Genomic DNA, 15,869 nt, shown 5'->3' on the forward strand with positions numbered 1-15,869 from the left:
GCTGGGTGGTGAAGAGGTTAAACACTGCCTATATGCCTGGTTTCATCTAAGCTGTCCTTCCTAGATCAATTCTCCTTGTACTGCTTCCAGAGAAGAGTGTATCAAGATCATGTCACCGGATCACATATCAAATGCAATGATGCGATGTGGCTGCCTAATCTCAGTAATGCCAGTAGCAAACATGGCTACAATAATATTGTGTATGGTAGGCAATCCTTGATTGCTGAATAGTAGCGAGCACACTTGCTCATCACTACTTTACATAATTCACAGTGTGTTGGGACAAAATGTGGCTAGGATTAAGCAGTAAAAGGGCGTTTCAATCATCCCTGCCAGCCTTAGGACACTACTTACAATGGGATAGAGGATTCAATCACTTCTGACAGACATCAGCAAAGGTTGGTCCTTTAGAAAATAACCTTCAAACAGTAAAAAAAAGAGAAAAATCTGAATATACAGAAAACGGGGAAAATTTTAATCAATATAATTAAACAAGTTGCCTGCTTTATAAGCAGAGCAGTGTCAATCCATACCCATCTATAAAGATATACATAACTCTTTAATAGGACACTATTAATGTTTAATTTAGCTTACTTTATTACTCTAAAATAGAGCTAAAATATAAATACATTTGTTCTAGAATAATATAAAGCTAATTGTCACCATGAACAATCTATTATAGTAATCCACATAATCTTTTGCTATACTACCCAACTGTCCACTCTTCATAATAATTCAAGTATAGGTAGGATTTCATGGTAAAGACCTTGACAGTATTATAAATTAAGGAATTATAGCTAATCATATGGTTTGTTATTTAATGTAATTATAATGATGAAATTGCATAAATAGTGTCCCAGGAGCCGATGATAAACACGACAAAGCCAAGCCACGTATTGCTTATGCTCCTGTAACCAGCCTGACAACCTATAAATCTGTAATGACATAAATAAACTGTTCTGTTGGATAAAAATATAAGATTTTTTTGGAAATTGCACAAAATGACAAAACAAAAAAAAATAAGCAAGAAAAAACAAGACATAAAATGTATGAAATGGAGGTAGAGAAGTACAAAAAATATGTGTCTGGTGAAGTCATATAAATCACAAATCATAGAAGTTAACTCAATAATTAAACAAAAATAATAAGGTATATGCAAAAAATCCAAAGTAAGTGTGTAATGAAAATAAGAATTGTAGATCAGTATATATATATATATATATATATATATATATATATATATATATAATATATATATATATATATATGTGTGTGTGTATATATATATATATATATATATATATATATACTGATCTACAATTCTTATTTTCATTACATATACATATATATATATATATATAAATAAGCAACATAAGGAATGGATCCAGCAAAAACGTCAGACCTTCAGGGTGCTGATTAAAAAATCTTCAACTTTATTGGAAAATTCTTGATATACAAAATATCCGATCGGTTAAAAGAACAAAAGTTGATAGCTTGAACTAAACACAAATAGGACTACGCGTTTCAACGGTGTTGTCTGCCTTCCTCACGGTCCTGTTTATGCAAAAAAGCATAAAAAAAAACGCTGTTTTTTTGCCAGGAGGTGTAGATTGGGTGCAGAAATATGGTGTAAAAATTTCAGCACCAAAACTGCATCTCTTGGCCAAAAAAAAGTGATTTTCTGCTAGGAGATGCAGGTCTGTGAACTCACTGACTTCCACCTGAGGTCAGCTTACCTGCGATCACAGGTGAAGGACCATGGGAACCTCCAGCTGTGACCACAAATGACCTGAGCGACATCACCGCTCATTGCACAGCTCATTCATTCTCTGGAGCTCACAGCGACCGGTTGTATTCTATGGCTCTATGGATATTCAGATGTAGCAGAGCTAAATGTCTGTACGACCTCGTGTGGATTACACCGGACCTGCAGGGTGTTGGGGGTTTATAAAATGGTGAAGGATGATGTGTTTTTGTTTTTTTTTCCAAATAAAGGATTTTTCTCTGTTTTTGTGCTTATTTACTGTCACTTATAGATTGATGATGCAGGTACAGTTATATGAAAAAGTTTGGGCACCCCTATTAATAAAACAGCAGAAAAAAGAAGTCTTTGAATTTGCCTTATATTACATCATATCCCATGGCCCAGGAACCACCAACACCGAAGCAGATTGCACATAGAAAAACTTTAATTGGTTGGGTCAGGCATATAAATATTACATGGGATATAAAACATTGTAACAGGTGAAGAGGTTAAATGACACATAAGAGCGAGCAAAGAACCCCATGTGGGGCTGCATGGGTCAGATAAGGTACACACAAGGGTATACTCCCAGCAGGGCCAGTGTAAGTGCCTTTACAAAAAACAGGTTCACAGTAAATGACAGGATAATACTTAGTCAAGAACCATAGGCACATTACCCAAACACACCGCCCGGTGGACAAGGGTATCCTCCCAGCAGGGCCAGTGTAAGTGCCTTTACAATAAACAGGTACACAGTAAATGACAGGATAACACTTAGTAAAGAACCATAGGCACATTACCCAAACACATAGCCCGGTGGAGAATCCACCAATTGTAGCACTCACATGCAGACGCACAAGGGGAACAGTCCCAATACGTATTTCGTGATGACTTCCTCAGGGGACCGTGGACAAAAGGAGGGAAATGGTTGAATTTATACACTAGTGTATGTCAAATCATTTGCAGCACCCGTCGCGGCTGCAGGGTACTGAAACACGCTGAACTAGCGTGGGCGACTACTCCAGCGTCACCTAGGCTAGGGAAAACCCCTTTGATGACGTCAATATTACCCAGGGGACGCTTCAAGGAGAGCCGCACACACTGCGCATGCGCAGAGCCGCAAACAGGAAGTAAAGCTGCAAATGCCATGTCTACTCCTGGCAGAAGAGAGGGCAGATCACATTAGGGCTCACAAAAAGTGCAGAGCACTATAGGGGGACAAGAATACATATAATTGCATCATGATGACATCCAGAAAGATATACATAGAAAGTATTTACACTGTTTATGCATTTATCAAATATGACAGCATATTTGTCAGTAAAACAAAGTCCAATAGACAATCTCATATAGATGACTTGGATATACTGTATTCCTTCCCAGCTCATTTTCCAATGCAGGCAGACCACCAGTTTAGTGACATAGAAAAATATTGCACCAATATTGGTCCTAAAATTAGGTTTAACCTTTGTACCTGATTGTAATTTTGATCTTTTTACAGTCGCTAAGGACCTTAATCTGTTCCTCAGAAAGGTGGTTCTCCATAAAATACATGCTAGAGGACCTAGCTTGAACCCCTGTACCATTGAGAGGGAGGAGGAGGCTGTGCGGACACTTGAAGAATTGGAGGGACTGGCATCTGGTGAGTTGGACAATATTTTTCCTACATGTTTGTACCCGCGCTCCACCACGTTCCCCCCATTTTCGCTGTGCCCTCAGGTCCAAGTCTTCCATGACCTAGTTATGGGTGACTTGAGATCTCTCTCTAAGAGAGCAAATAGCAATAATCTTACTGCTAAACATCAGCAAGCCCTCGAGGAACTGAGGAAAATGGAGGGAGTAATTATTAAACCGGCGGACAAGGGGGGTAACGTGGTGGTCTGGCCTTCTGCCATGTATGAGCGTGAGGTGTACAAACAATTGAGAAATGCAGACTTTTACCAGATGCTGCCCTCTAATCCAACTAGTGTCTTCCTCACCCAGTTGACGCTCATACTCGAGAATGCTCTTGCCTCAAGTACCATTACTAAAAAGATGTATGACGGTCTCCTTCCAGACATGCCGGTAACGCCCACGTTCTACCTCTTGCCTAAAATACATAAAAACCCTCGGGTTCCCCCTGGACGTCCGATTGTCTCTGGCATCGGAGGGCTATGCGATGCAGTATGCAAATTTATCGATTTCTATCTCCAACCTTTGGTTGAAACGCTGCCCTCCCATGTTAAAGACACTTCGGACGTCCTTAGGAGGATTAATGGCCTGACGGTTGAGCGTGGGATGTTGCTGGCGACTCTGGATGTTGAGACCTTATATACGAATATCTGTCATGAGCATGGCCTGCAGGCAGTTGAGTATTTCCTGGGTATGAGCAACTGGGCACCACCATTACAACACCTGATTCTGGAATTGTTGGAGTTCGTACTGACGCACAATGCCTTCACCTTCGGTGAGCGGTTCTTCCTCCAGCGGCGCGGCACTGCGATGGGGGCAGCTTGCGTGCCGTCGTACGCAAACCTCTTCCTGGGATACTGGGAGAGGGAGGTTTTCGGCGACGGCGTGCCGGCCAGCTCCCATGTGCAGTGCTGGCTCAGCTTCATTGATGACATCTTTGTCATCTGGGGGGGACCGCCCCGGAGCTTGAGGGCTTTGTGCGCCACTTGAACTCCAACTCTTATAACATCTACCTTACTTATCAGGCTGATCCGGCTAGGGTCGATTTTTTGGATATTGGCATCTCCATTAATGATCAGGGTCTTTTGACCACTGACATTTATCGGAAACCCTCCTCTGTGAATGCCTTGTTACACGCATCTTCTGGCCATCCACCATCTACCATCAATGCTATCCCCACTGGGCAATTTATCCGCCTTAAATGGATTTGCTCAGAGACGGATACATTTGAGGGTCGGGCCAGTGAGATGCGTGATAGGTTCAGGGAGAGAGGGTACAGTTCCAGATCCATTAAAAAGGCCTATAGTCGGGCTAAAGCAGCTCCAAGAGACCAACTACTTTTACGGTTTAATCCTGATAAGACGAAGCCTGCTGAACCTAAGGTGCGCTTTATTTCCTCATTCAACCGCCAATGGGATCACATTCGTGGCATATTAACTAAGCACTGATCTGTTTTAAAAACGGAACCTGTGCTGAAAGATATGCTTCCAGACCGACCCCTCATGACGGCACGTCGGGGCCGGAGCCTACGCGATATGTTGGTCCAAAGCCATTATGTGGCACAAAAGAAACCATCATTTATGATGGGACGTTCTATCTGTGGATCATATCCATGTGGCTCATGCATTGCGTGTCGTCATGGTAACATCATCAGGGCAACATCCTTTGCTTCCTCGGACGGCTCTAAAACATTTGAGATCCGACAATATATTTCTTGCAGTAGCACGGGCGTAATTTATTACGCCACGTGCGCTTGTGACCTAATATATGTCGGACTCACTAGTCGTGAATTGCGGGTCCGGACGAGGGAGCATACTAGGGACATCATCGCTGCTAAAAAAGTGAAATCTGAGGATGTTGATTCCCTGAAGACCATCCCCCGCCATTTTAGATTGCATCACGGGTCTGACCCCTCAAGTTTTAAGGTGAGGGGGATTGACCGTGTGCACCTTGGATTGAGGGGTGGCAATATTCATAAGGTGTTGGCACGGGCTGAATGTCGATGGATATTTCTCCTCGACACAGTGGTCCCTCGGGGTTTGAATGAGAGGCAGACCTTTATTTCCTATTTATAATCCAGTAGGTCTCGTCTGCGGTTGATGTGTATCCCGCTACGGGCTGTATTTGTTTGTGGCTGCGGGTTCCCTGTGATTGAATCTGCTTTGTACATAATGGTTTTTATTAATTTTTTAACTGGATTCTTTGTGTGTCCTTCTTTCTCTACAGTTGTCTACGTTTGTGCTCTTGGTGCAATATTTTTCTATGTCACTAACCTGGTGGTCTGCCTGCATTGGAAAATGAGCTGGGAAGGAATACAGTATATCCAATTCATCTATATGAGATTGTCTATTGGACTTTGTTTTACTGACTAATATGCTGTCATATTTGATAAATGCATAAACAGTGTAAATACTTTCTATGTATATCTTTCTGGATGTCATCATGATACAATTATATGTATTCTTGTCCCCCTATAGTGCTCTGCACTTTTTGTGATCCCTAATGCGATCTGCCCTCTCTTCTGCCAGGAGTAGACATGGCATTTGCAGCTTTACTTCCTGTTTGCGGCTCTGCGCATGCGCAGTGTGTGCGGCTCTCCTTGAAGCATCCCCTGGGTAATATTGACGTCATCAAAGGGGTTTTCCCTAGCCCAGGTGACGCTGGAGTAGCCGCCCACGCTAGTTCAGCGTGTTTCAGTACCCTGCATCCGCGACAGGTGCTGCAAAGGATTTGACATACACTAGTGTATAAATTCAACCATTTCCCTCCTTTTGTCCACGGTCCCCTGAGGAAGTCATCACGAAATACGTATTGGGACTGTTCCCCTTGTGCGTCTGCATGTGAGTGCTACAATTGGTGGATTCTCCACCGGGCTATGTGTTTGGGTAATGTGCCTATGGTTCTTTACTAAGTGTTATCCTGTCATTTACTGTGAACCTGTTTATTGTAAAGGCACTTACACTGGCCCTGCTGGGAGGATACCCTTGTCCACCGGGCGATGTGTTTCGGTAATGTGCCTATGGTTCTTGACTAAGTATTATCCTGTCATTTACTGTGAACCTGTTTTTTGTAAAGGCACTTACACTGGCCCTGCTGGGAGTATACCCTTGTGTGTACCTTATCTGATCCATGCAGCCCCACATGGGGTTCTTTGCTCGCTCTTATGTGTCATTTAACCTCTTCACCTGTTACAATGTTTTATATCCCATGTAATATTTATATGCCTGACCCAACCAATTAAAGTTTTTCTATGTGCAAGCTGCTTTGGTGTTGGTGGTTCCTGGGCCATGGGATATGATGTAATATAAGGCAAATTCAAAGACTTCTTTTTTCTGCTGTTTTAATATGTTCCTGAAGTTGTTGCCTTTTACCTTATATAAGTCTGCTGTGACTGTCTTGGTTGCTGCTAATTAGCACCCCTATTAATGTTAACCTTTTTTCTTTATAACAATTTGGGTTTTTGCAACAGCTATTTCAGTTTCATATATCTAAGGGTACTTTCACACTTGCGTTGAACGGTATCCGTTGCATTGCGTTGTGTAACGGATGCAACGGATGTGTTGCATATAGTGGCACAACGGATGCAACGGATGCTGCAAAACAACGCAATTCGATTTTTTATTTTTTTTTTACAGTTTTACCAGCGGCAGACTATTGTAAACGATCAGCTGATCGCTCCCAGTAGCCGGCCGCCGGGTGATCAGCTGATCGCTCCCTGCAGCTGGCCGCCGGGTGATCAGCTGATCGCTCCCAGTAGCCGGCCGCCGGGTGATCAGCTGATCGCTCCCAGTAGCCGGCCGCCGGTTGATCAGCTGATCGCTCCCTGCAGCCGGCCGCCGGGTGATCAGCTGATCGCTCCCAGTAGCCGGCCGCCGGGTGATCAGCTGATCACTCCCAGTAGCCGGCCGCCGGGTGATCAGCTGATCGCTCCCTGCAGCCGGCCACCAGGTGATCAGCTGATCGCTCCCTGCAGCCGGCCGCCGGGTGATCAGCTAAGCGCTGTCACTTGCCGGCGCCCGGGCATGCCGGCGGGCGGGCGCTCAGCTGAGCGCTGTCGCTTGCCGACGGCCGGGTGCTCAGCTGAACGTTCGGCCACCGCGAGCCAAAATAAAGTTTGATTTAAAAAAAAAAAAGAGCATGCGCAGTGGAATCCAGAGGATTCCGCTGCTCAAAATAATGTTACATGCTGCATTCCTCCCGCTGGGCGGAAGCAACGGAGCGTCGCCCAGCGGAAGCAACGCAGGTCCTTTTGGTACAATCCGTCACCCATACAAGTCTATGGGCAACAGCGGAATCCGCTAACGGATTCCGCTGTTTTCCAAAAGGGCGGATTGTAACGGAAGGAAATAAACGCAAGTGTGAAAGTACCCTAATAACTGATAAACTGAGTAATATTTCTGGATTGCAATGAGGTTTATTGTACTAACAGAAAATGTGCAATCCACATTTAAACAAAATTTGTCCGGTGCAAAAGTATGGGCACCTCAACATAAAAGTGACATTAAAATTTTGTAGATCTTCCTTTTGCAAAAATAACAGTCTCTAGTCGCTTCCTGTAGCTTTTAATGAGTTCCTGGATCCTGGATGAAGGTATATTTTATCATTCCTGTTTACAAAACAATTCCAGTTCAGTTAAGTTTGATGGTCGCCGAGCATGGACAGCATGCTTCAAATCATCCCACAGATTTTTAATGATATTCAGGTCTGGGGACTGGGATGCCCATTCCAGAACATTGTAATTGTTCCTCTGCATGAATGCCTGAGTAGATTTGGAGGAGTAGATTTGGAGCGGTGTTTTGGATCATTGTCTTGCTGAAATATCCATCCCCTGTGTAACTTCAACTTCATCACTGATTCTTGCACATAATCTGCTGATACTGAGTTGAATCCATGTGACCCTCAACTTTAACAAGATTCCCGGTGCCAGCATTGGCCACACAGCCCCAAAGCATGATGGAACCTCCACCAAATTTTACTGTGGGTAGCAAGTGCTTTTCTTGGAATGCCGTGTTTTTTTGCCTCCATGCAGAACGCCTTTTTTTATGACCAAACAACTCAATCTTTGTTTCATCAGTCCAAGTGACCTTCTTCCAAAATGTAACTGGCTCGACCAAATGTGCTTTTGCATTCCTCAGGTGACTCTGTTTGTGGCGGGCTTGCAGAAACGGCTTCTTTCGCATCACTCTCCCATACAGCTTCTCCTTGTGCAACGTGCGCTGTGTTGTTGACCAATGCACATTGACACCATCTGCAGCAAGATGAAGCTACAGGTCTTTGGAGGTGGTCTGTGGATTGTCCTTGACTGTTCTCACCATTCTTCTTCTCTGCCTTTCTGATATTTTTCTTGGCCTGCCACTTCTGGGCTTAACAAGAACTGTACCTGTGTTCTTCCATTTCCTTACTATGTTCCTCACAGTGGAAACTGACAGTTTAAATCTTTGAGACAACTTCTTGTATCCTTCCCCTGAACAACTATGTTGAATAATCTTTGTTTTCAGATCATTTGAGAGTTGTTTTGAGGAGCCACTCTTCATAGGAGATTCAAATAGGAGAGCTTACTTGCAAGTGGCCACCTTAAATACCTTTTCTCATGATTGGATACACCTGCCTATGAAGTTCAAAGCTCCATGAGGTTATCAAACCAATTTAGTGCTTTAGTAAGTCAGTAAAAAGTAGTTAGGAGTGTTCAAATCAAGAAATTGATAAGGGTGCCCATACTTTTGCACAGGTCAAATTTTGTGCACCCTGACTCTACGGATAAAGGAGCCTGGTCACCTTCTGCCAAGCACCTTAGGCTTATCCTTACACTCCCTGAAGTCCCTATACAGGTCGTTCCCCATTGCCAATCATGTGCCTGGCCCTCACTTGCACTGCCCTTTTATTGTCTAGTGAGAAGGCTGGAAAGAGCACTAGTCTCACTACTGCAATAATACAACACAAGGGAAGGGAGATAGATTGGGGAAAATAGACCAAAAATAAAAACAGTCCAAGCTACTCCAATGCAGCTAAACACACAGCTGCAATGATCACAACTTCTCATTTTCTTCCAGAGACAAGCTGCTTCCAAAATGGTCAGAATAAGAATGAAAATTCTATAAACAGCATCAGATGGTAAGACACGTGACTTTTTGTAGTGAAGGGGATTGGTCACAAAATAGCTGCTCTTGAGATTAAGGTTAGAAATAACAACCAGATAGGAAAGAGTCTTTAACCCCTGCAGCACTAAAATAAATTAGATACATTTAAATACCAGTTGCAGACCTGTAAACAGTAAGGCATTGTGACCTTCTAGTCCCAGACTCGCCACAGGTTATCTCAGAGTGGGACACACCCATGATACCCATGTCACCAGGCTTGTGTCATGTGATGGTCCAACACCCCGCACATGCTGCACATGCACAAGCTTTGTATTTCATTGATGATGGTGTCGGCTCTTGAAAGTTATGTTATCATGCCCACAGGTTGCAGTCAGTCACACCCCCACCCTGCGTGAGATTGTGTCTGACTGATTGCAATCACAGAGCCTGTCTGTGGGTCACTGTTGTTTGGTATAAAAATAAATAAACGAAAAAATTGGCATGATAATAAAGCATTTGGCTACAGGCTGCAGGCCCCAGTCATGCACGTTATCTTAAAAGGAATAGCATGTGGCTTTTTTGTTCAATTATTTAAATAAATATTTTAAAAAATAGCATGTGCTCCCTCTAAATTTTGATACCCAGCCATGATAAAGCCGACAGTTGGGGGCTGGTATTCTTAGGCTGGGGAGACCCATGGTTATTGGCTGCCCAGGATTGTCACTTCCATTAGATAAAACAATCCTGGTAGTTTACCCGACTCTTCCCAATTGCCCTGGTGTGGTGGCAAATGGGGTAATTAAGAGTTAATTACAGCTCCCAATAGCCACTAAGTCCTATATAAATAATGTGAGGCATCTTTAAACCACCCATTACCAATCTGAAAGGGAAAAGAAATAAACACAAACACCAAAATAATCCTTTGCTTGAAATAAAATACAAAAAAACACCCTCTTTCATCTCCTTGTTAACTCTCCAAACACCCAGGTCCAACATAATCCACACGATGTCCCATAATGGATCCATCTCTGCTATATATAAAGTGACAGCGTGTGAACATAGTGCATGTCCGTATGCTGTGTGCTTTAGACCGCTAATGTGCTACACGATGAGCGGTGACATCTCAGATTATTTGTAGGCACAGCTGGAGGCTTCCACTGTCCTCCCCCTGTGACAGTAGGCAACCTGACCTTAGGTGACCTCATTGAACAGAATGACCACTCACTGAGTTTACAGACCTGCATCTCGAGGCAGAAAACTGTGTTTTCTTGCCAAGAGATGCAGTTTTGGTGCTGAAATTTCTATAGCATATTTGTGCACCCAATCTACACCTCCTGGAAAAAAAGGCATCAAAACACCATGTGGTTTTGATGCAATAGTAACACAAGTTTTTTCATCAGGAGGTGTAGAATTGGTGCAGAAATGTGGTGTAAAAATTTCAGCACCAAATTTCCATTTCTTGGCCAAAAAAGGCACAAAAACTGTTTTGACACTGTTTTGGTGTGGTTTTCTGCCACGAAGTGCAACTTTGGTGCTTCCATGACAGAGCCTGTGACTGCAAGTAGTAAGACACTAGAGATGAGCCACCCCCCCCCAGCAATCAAGATCGGTTCGGTTCGTCGAACGGAGGCTCTGTTCGACGAATGGTCGACGAACTCCTTCGAATCCCATTGAAATCAATGGCAGGCAAACACAAACACATAATAACACATTATACATGTACACATACAGTTAATAAACATTGCCATTACACTTACAGGTCCCCGGGATGCATCCTGCACTCGGTCTCCCACCGCTTTTCCTTCCGATAATCACTGCGTCCTCCCGGTAACCAGCACTGATGATAGGACCTTCCGTGATGTCAAAATAGCATGTGATCAATCACGTGTCTATTATCTCATTGGCTACAGACTGGTCACATGGCTAGACATCATGCTAGGTCCTGTCATTGCATCTCTCCGGTACGCGGCGCTTGTTCCAGCATCTCCATGTACGGGCGAGATGCTCTGGCACATGGTCGGCTTTCCCGTTCCTGCATGTGGGCGCTCTTTACAAAGTCAGCCCACATGCAGGGACTGGCTGGAACAGCTGGTAAATAGCGGCACAGGAAATCACGTGATCGGAGATTGCCGTTGCTATAGTAACGGTGGCAGCCTCTGCTCACTCACTGAGTGATTAGACTGCACGGAAACAGCAGCATCTTCCTCCCATGCAGTGCTGTCTGATGTAGCAGAGCTGCATGGGTTGAGGGAGAAAGAAGACAGAAGACCAGGATCGTGGAGGGTTGAGAGGGAGTAATAAACATGGAGTCTCTAATGTGTCTGTGTATTTATTTCTATTAAAGTATTTTTTCTCTGTGTGGTGTCTTTTTTTAATCCTTTATTGGAGATTCTTAATAGCCGGGTCAAACTTGAATGACATTAAGAATCTCTGGCTTAATACTAGCTACTAAAAAAATCTATTATTAACCCATTTTTTCCCAGCAAGCCACCCGGCTGCAGGGCTGCTGAAAGAGTTGGATACAACGCCAGATGATGGCGCTTCTATGAAAGCGCCATTTTCTGGGGCAGCTGCAGACTGCAGTTCGCAGCAGAGGGGCACAGAAAGATTGGGCCAACCTGTGCTGCGGATTCAAATTCCCAGATGCCTAGTTGTGCCTGGCTGGAAACAAATATTGGGCGAAGCCCACGTCATTTTTTTTTAATTATTTCATCAAATTCGTGAAATATTTAAAAAAAAAAAGGGCTTCCTTATATTTTTGGTTCCCAGCTGGGTACAAATAGGCAGCCTGGGGTTGGGGGTAGCCGTACCTGCCTTCTGTACCTGGCTAGCATACAAAAATATGGCAAAGCCCACGTCATTTTTTTGGGAGAGAAAGAGAGAAAAAGAGAGAGAAAGAGAGAGAGAGAAAGAGAGAACAAGAGAGAGAGGGAAAAGGAGAGAAAAAGAGAGAAAAAGAGAGCGAGAAAAAGAGAGAGAGACCGAGAAAGAAGACAGAGATTGAGGAGAGAGAGAGAGAGAGAGAAGAGAGAGAAAAGAGAGAGGAGAGAGCAATGCAGCCTTATTCTGTAAAATGCTCCGATTTTAGAGGTGTGGCCCGTGTCTCACAACTGATGTCCGGCTCCTCCCCTCAGTGCATAATTAAAGTAAATTAAATTAAATTATAATTCTAAATAAATAATAATAATAATTTAAAATTAAATTAAATTCTTTACCTGGGCGGCCGGGACTTGAACTCATGAACTAATGCTCCCTAGGCAGTAGCTCTAACCAATAGCTCTAATGAGAAACATAGGAATATTTAGTTATCTTGACTAGAGATGAGCGAACCGGCCGTGGTTTGGCTCGAGTTCGGTTCATCGAAAGGAGGTCTCGTTCGAGTTCAGTTCGGCGAACGTTCGACGAACCGAACTCGAACCAATAGGAAATAATGGGAGACAATCACAAACACATAAAAACGCATTAAAAATGTACACATACAGTTAATAAACATTGCCATAACACTTTCCGGTCCCCGCGATCCCTCCTGCACTCTGTCTCCTGCCGCTATTCCATCCGATGATCGCTGAATCCTCCCGGTGACAAGCACTGTCAGCAGTGATGCAAAACCTATCGTGACTTCAAAATAGCCATGTGACCAGTCATGTGGCTATTATCTCATTGGCTACAGACTGGTCACATAGCTTTGACGTCATGTCCTGTCCTAGGTCCTGTCATTGCACTCTCCGGTACACGATGCACATTTGTGTATCGCCGTGTACCGGCGACATGCTCTAGCTCACGGTCGACTCCCCGTTCCGTTAGGGACCGGCTGACACAGCCGGTCATTAACGGAGATCACCGTTGCCATAGCAACGCAGTTAGCGGTGACGTCACCGCTAACCGCGGCTCCGGGAATTACGTGATCGGAGCAACGTTGCTATGGTAACGCGTCTGTCAGCGTTACCGCTGTTACCGCTAACAGCCAGCAGCACTGATCTCTCATGGAGTGGAGGCTGCACGCTGCTTCCTGTGCAGCCTTCACAGAGTGATTTCTGCACGGGAAGCAGCGTCTTCCCCCATGCAGCAGTGATGGAGCAGAGCTGCATTTGTTGAACGAGAAAGACAGAAGACCATGGATCGTGGAGGGCTGACAGGGGGTAATAAGGATGGAGTCTCTAATGTGTCTGTGTATTTATTTCTATTAAAGTATTTTTTTTCTGTGTGGTGTCTTTTTTTAACCCTTTATTGGAGATTCTTAATGGCCGGATCAAACGTGCCTGACATTAAGAATCTCTGGCTTAATACTAGCTAGTAAAACAAAGCTAGTATTAACTCATTATTTCCCAACAAGCCACCAGGCTTCAGGGCTGTTGGAAGAGTTGGATATAGCGCCAGATGATGGCGCTTCTATGAAAGTGCCATTTTCTGGGGCGGCTGCAGACTGCAATTCGCAGCAGAGGCGCCCAGAAACGTCGGGCTAACCTGTGCTGCGGATTCCAATCCCCAGCTGCCTAGTTGTACCTGGCTGGACACAAAAATGAGGCGAAGCCCACGTCATTTGTTTTTTAATTATTTCATGAAATAAGTGAAATAATTAAAAAAAACGGGCTTCCCTATATTTTTGGTTCCCAGCCGGGTACAAATAGGCAACTGGGGGTTGGAGGCAACCCGTGGCTGCCTGCTGTACCTGGCTAGCATACAGAAATATGGCGAAGCCCACGTCATTTTTTTGGTGGGCAAAACACTTCCGCATACAGTCCTGGATGGAGTATGCTGAGCCTTGTAGTTCTGCAGCTGCTGTCTGCTCTTCTCCATACAGACAGACAGCAGCTGCAGAACTACAAGGCTCAGCATACTCCATCCAGGACTGTATGCAGAAGTTTTTTGCCCCCTGAAAAAATTATGTGGGCTTCGCCATATTTTTGTATGCTAGCCAGGTAAAGCAGGCAGGTACGGCTGCCCCCAACCCCCAGTTGCCTATTTGTACCCGGCTGGGAACCAAAAATAAAGGGAAGCCCTTTTTTTATTATTTCATGAATTTCATGAAATAATTAGAAAACAAATGACGTAGGCTTCGCCCCATTTTTGTGTCCAGCCAGGTACAACTAGGCAGCTGGGGATTGGAATCCGCAGCACAGGTTGGCCTGAGCTTTCTGGGCCCCACTGCTGCGAATTGCAGTCCGCAGCCACCTCAGAAAATGGCACTTTCATAGAAGCGCCATCTTCTGGCGCTGTATCCAACTCTTCCAGCACCTGCCTGCTATACCTGGCTAGCATACAAAAATATGGCGAAGCTCACGTCCTTTTTTTGTAGTTTTTGGGCAAAAAAAATAAAAAATGCTTCCCTGGATTTTCCATTGCCAGTGAAGGTAACACCAAGCAGTGGGGGTTAGCAGCCAGTAGCTGCTTGGATTACCCTTAGCTAGCATTACAAAAAATGCAGCGGGAGCCCATATATATTTTTTTTAATTATTTATTTAAATAACTAAAAACAAAATGGGCATCCCTGTATTTTGATTGCTGGACATCACAGTGCTGTAAAAATAAATCTTTAAAAAAAATGACGTAGCGCTCCGCGGTATTTTTGATTCTCAGCGCAGATAAAGCAGACAGCTATGGGTTGCCACCCCCATCTGCCTGCCGTTACCTTGGTTGGCAATCAAAATACAGGGAAGCCCCTTAATTTTTTCTATTTAAAAAATAGTTAAAAAAAAATGCCGTTGGGTGCCCCCATTTTTGATAGCCAGCTAGGGTAAAGCAGACGGCTGTAGCCTGAAAACCACAGCTGGCAGCTTTACCGTGGTTGGGGATCCAATGTGGAAGTCCCCCCAGGCTCTTTTTTTATAATTATTTTATAAATATTAATAATTACACAATAAAAGTAGGGTCCCCCCCAAATTGGATCACCAGCCAAGGTAAAGCGGACAGCTGTGGTCTGGTATTCTCAGGGTGGGAAGGTCCATAGTTATTGGGCCTTCACAGCCTAAAAATAGCAGGCCGCAGGCACCCCAGACGTGGCGCATCCACTAGATGCGCCATTCCTGGTGCTTCACCCCAGCTCATCCCGTGCCCTGGTGCAGTGGCAAACGGGGTAATAAATCGGGTTGATACTAGCTGTAAAGTCACCTGAGATCAAGCCCAGCAGTTTGTGATGTCATGGCGTCTATTAGATACCCAACATCATAAACTGTCAATACTAACAAAAAAAAAAATCGACAAAAGAAATTTATTTGAAAAACAGTCCCCAAAACATTTCCTCTTTCACCAATTTACTTTAAGAAAAAAAATAAAGGGGTCCCACGACGACTCTGGACCGTCTAGAATATGGGGGGGGAGACACTCAGGGAACGTATCCCCCATTTTCTAGGAGTGCAGACCCTTCATGTGAGGAGTGT

Source organism: Anomaloglossus baeobatrachus, chromosome 6 (genome assembly GCF_048569485.1).
Source record: "Anomaloglossus baeobatrachus isolate aAnoBae1 chromosome 6, aAnoBae1.hap1, whole genome shotgun sequence".
Taxonomy (NCBI): Eukaryota; Metazoa; Chordata; class Amphibia; order Anura; family Aromobatidae; genus Anomaloglossus; species Anomaloglossus baeobatrachus.